The sequence below is a fragment of the Nycticebus coucang genome, chromosome 11 (assembly GCF_027406575.1).
Source record: "Nycticebus coucang isolate mNycCou1 chromosome 11, mNycCou1.pri, whole genome shotgun sequence".
Taxonomy (NCBI): domain Eukaryota; kingdom Metazoa; phylum Chordata; class Mammalia; order Primates; family Lorisidae; genus Nycticebus; species Nycticebus coucang.
The window spans coordinates 124,701,400-124,705,915 of record NC_069790.1 but is presented as its reverse complement, the minus strand read 5'-3'; the positions used below and the strand labels follow the sequence as shown (position 1 = coordinate 124,705,915).

General features: G+C 41.7%; 1 non-coding gene across 1 annotated transcript; it reads right to left on the bottom strand.

Moving 5' to 3' along the window:
• Window positions 1–208: 208 nt before the first annotated feature.
• On the bottom strand, window positions 209–310 carry LOC128560570 (U6 spliceosomal RNA). Its single transcript, XR_008373062.1, has one exon. It is a non-coding gene; the product is annotated as a U6 spliceosomal RNA (small nuclear RNA).
• Window positions 311–4,516: the final 4,206 nt, after the last annotated feature.

The following is a 4,516-nucleotide window of genomic DNA, read 5'->3' as shown; positions in this document are numbered from 1 at the left end:
TATTGGCACAAAAACAGAGAAGTAGATATCTGGAACAGAATAGAGAACCAAGAGATGAATCCAGCTACTTACCGCTATTTGATTTTTGACAAGCCAATTAAAAACATTCAGTGGAGCAGCGCCTATGGCTCAAGGAGTAGGGCGCCGGTCCCATATGCCATAGGTGGCGGGTTCAAACCCAGCCCCAGCCAAAAACCACAAAAAAAAAAAAAATATGGAACACTTCAAGAATTTGCATACCATCCTTGCACAGGAGCCATGTTAATCTTTTCTGTGTCTCCAAACCTCTAAAAACATTCAGTGGGGAAAAGATTCCCTATTTAACAAATGGTGCTGGGTGAACTGGCTGGCAACCTGCAGAAGACTGAAATTGGACCCACACCTTTCACCATTAACTAAGACAGACTCTCATTGGATTAAAGATTTAAACTTAAGACATGAAACTATAAAAATACTAGAGGAGAATGCAGGGAAAACCCTTGAAGAAATTGGTCTGGGTGAGTATTTCATGAGGAGAACCCCCCGGGCAATTAAAGCAGCTTCAAAAATACACTACTGGGACTTGATCAAACTAAAAAGCTTCTGCACAGCTAAGAACACTGTAAGTAAAGCAAGCAAACAGCCCTCAGAATGGGAGAAGATATTTGCAGGGTATACCTCTGACAAAGGTTTAATAACCAGAATCCACAGAGAACTCAAACGCATCAGCAAGAAAAAAACAAGGGATCCCATCGCAGGCTGGGCAAGGGATTTGAAGAGAAACTTCTCTGAAGAAGACAGGCGCACGGCCTTCAGACATATGAAAAAATGCTCATCGTCTTTAATCATCAGAGAAATGCAAATCAAAACTACTTTGAGATATCATCTAACTCCAGTGAGACTAGCCTATATCACAAAATCTCAAGACCAGAGATTTTGGCTTGGATGCGGAGAAAAGGGAACACTTCTGCACTGCTGGTGGGAATGCAAATTAATACATTCCTTTTGGAAAGATATATGGAGAACACTCAGAGATCTAAAAATAGATCTGCCATTCAATCCTGTAATCCCTCTGCTGGGCATATACCCAGAAGACCAAAAATCACAACATAACAAAGATATTTGTACCAGAATGTTTATTGCAGCCCAATTCATAATTGCTAAGTCATGGAAAAAGCCCAAGTGCCCATCGATCCACGAATGGATTAATAAATTGTGGTATATGTACACCATGGAATACTATGCAGCCTTAAAGAAAGATGGAGACTTTACCTCTTTCACGTTTACATGGATGGAGCTGGAACATATTCTTCTTAGTAAAGTATCTCAAGAATGGAAGAAAAAGTACCCAATGTACTCAGCCCTACTATGAAACTAATTTGGGGCTCTCACATGAAAGCTATAACCCAGTTACAACCTAACAATAGGGGGAAGTGGGAAAGGGAGGGGGGGTGGTGGGTACAGGGAGGGGGATCGGTGGGATCACACCTGTGGTGCATCTTACAGGGGTATTTGCGAAACTTGGTAAATGTAGAATGCAAATGTTTTGGCATAGTAACTGAGATAACGCCGGAAAGGCTATGTTAACCATTGTGATAAAAATGTGTCAAATAAAAAAAAAAAATAACAACTGGGGGTAGAGAATTACTTTCTTTTTCTTCCGCATCTTAGTTTTACTGCTTACAGTAAAAATACGGATTTCTGTCTTTTTCTCGTTCTTTATCTTCTCTTCGTCTCAGACACCATCCTCCCCCTTTCCTTTCCTAATTTGTAATAATTGTGAAGACTGGAGAATTTTGAGCAAGCGAATATCTACATAAGGCAACTTTTTTGGTTTTTGATAAATTTAATCACAGTGCTTTCTGCTCACCTGTTCCTGGAATCCATCCACGTCGTGTGTCCTCATTAAAAGTTTCCAGACCCAGGCTAAACTCCTTCCGAGACTCAAGACGAAGGGCTGTAAGTAGAAAATAAAGGGAACAAAAGGACCAATAAAACAACCAAGACTGCAACCAGAGAGGGCCCCCTCTGCTGTGGTTGTCAGCCCATCTAGACCTTCCGGAAGATTCTAGATGAGTGAACCTGTTTCACTGAACTGAACTACTGAAAACAATCCAGACCCACAGTAGGGCTGGCGAGGCTGGCGTCTCTCCAGTCAGGACTTCCATCAAAAGAGGGCCCCACCTCTGTATATGACTCGCCCAGCAGGAGGGACCTGGGCTCACAGTAGGGCACCAGGGGGTCAGGTCGGGGGCAGAGGAGAATTCAGCCTCGAGTGAGTGTAAAAGGAGTCGAGACATCATATAAAAATATGCAAAAGCGTGAACATGGGGGGAGGAGGTACAGTAGGAACGGGAAGAGGAAAGAAGTGAAGAAAACGTTTTTAGATGAGGGCTCACCTTAGTATGAAGTGGATGAATGGTCAGAGAGGGCGCCGGTTGTTTGTCTCTCAGGAAGAAGGGTCTGTTTGGTCAGGTTCGGTGGGTGTATTTTCAGCCCTGCAAAGGGGCTTTTCCCCAGGGAGTCACAGGCCCCATAGGAAAGGTTCTGGACTCAAGGATAAAATCATTCTGAGACACAAGACAAAAATAAGGTGGAGATCCAATTCATGCAATTAAAGTGGCTTTTATTCCACCTGCAGTGCAGGTGGGGTAAGATTCCTGACTAGGGAGAAATCCACACAGGGTCTATGGCAGACAGGGATTTAAAGGATTAGGGCCGCCAGGATTGGTGGCATTCCTATTTCCTGGGAGGGACATGAGTCTGACCCTTTCTGGGTGGGCCATGAACCGGACCCTGCCTGGGCAGGGCAAGTTTATTTGAGCAGGTACACTTGATTCTATCACTCATACATTTGCCTTGCTGTTTAATACATAAGGCCACAATGTGTCCACTCTGACCTCATAAACATTGATTTGCTTCTTGTTTGGGGCTGCTAGGATGGTGCTTCTGTGAGATTCTTACACGTGTTTGGGTGAACAGATTTACCCATTTTTCTCTTGATGGAAGTGGTGTCCCTGGGAGGGAAACTGCTTCAAGGTTGGCTTGAGTACATTTGGTCTTTTACACTTTAGAACCAGATTGTCAATTAAAAAAAAAATCCCCAAATTGCTAGGCTTTTTATTGGCATTGCATTGAATTTGTAAATCAATACTGAAAGATTTGACATATTTATAATATTGTCTCCCAGTCTTCCAAGCTAAACATATGAAGATGACATGTCTACACTTATAAGAATAGTACTTAATTTCAGTCATGGTTTATAATTTTTGTTACAGATATTGTGCATCTTAAATTAGATTTATTCCTAGGTATTTAAATTTTTTTATTCTGTTCTGTGTGCGTTTTATTTACTTTCAGCCTATTTTACTAGAATATACAAATATAATTGATTTTTATATATTAGCCTTATACTTAGTAACTTTGTATCTTAGTTTATCTTCTGCTGCTAAAATAAAATACCAGAGACTGGCCACCTTGTGAAGAAAAGAAGTTTGTTTCTCATAGCTCTGGGGGCTGGGACGTCCACTGTCAAGGTGCTGCCCTCTGGTGAGGGTTTTCGCTGCATCACCCCACAGAGGAAGGAGGGGGGATTCCTTCTATTCCAAGGAGCCCATTCCCAGGCCTCTCTTTTTGGCAAGTGTAAATTCTTTGCTATCCACTGTTGTATTTCAGTGACTAACCTTAGTGGATTCTCAACGATGATCTGTGGCATAAATAAATATATAAACTATATGAATGGAATTATGAAAGGTCATTATCACTCCCACGATAGATGATAGCATTAGTCAATTCTCAAGAATTCATGGCCTAATCGCCTCTTAAAAGTCCCACCTCTTAACACTGCTGTATTAGGGATTAAGTTTTCAACACCCGCGTTGGAGGGCACACGTTCAAGTCATGGCCCCTGGCTAACTTCCCTGTGTAGATTTAGGATTGTCTGTGTATACAATTGTGTCCCTTGTACTTCTTCTATTTCATTTTCATGCTTTTTATTACCTTGTCTTACCTTATTTCACTAGATAAACTCTCTAAATATGTTTAATACGAGTGGTGACATTGGGTGGTGCCTGTGGCTCAGTGGGTAGGGTGCTGGCCCCATATACCGAGGGTGATGGGTTTGAACCCGGTGCCGGCCAGCTAAAATAGCAGTGGCAACTTCAACAAAAATAGCTGGACTTTGTGGCCTGTAGTCCCAGGTACTCAGGAGGCTGAGGCAAGAGAATCGCCCTAGCCCAAGAGCTGGAGGTTGCTGTGAGCTGTGATGCCACGGCACTCTACTGAGGGTGACAAAGTAAGACTCTGTCTCAAAAAAAAAAAAGAGTGATGACATTAACTTCTTGAATTCCCAATTCTGAGAGAAAGTTTTCAATAAGTGTAACTTTTTCTAAGTATTTTGTAGATTTTTTTTTTTTTATCAGATTAAGGACATTTTCTTTTATGTCTAATTATAAAAGATTTTAAGTCATAAAAGGGTCTCAAATTTCACATTTTGCCAGACTGGCTTACCTATTGGTTAGGGTAACATTATGCAAGA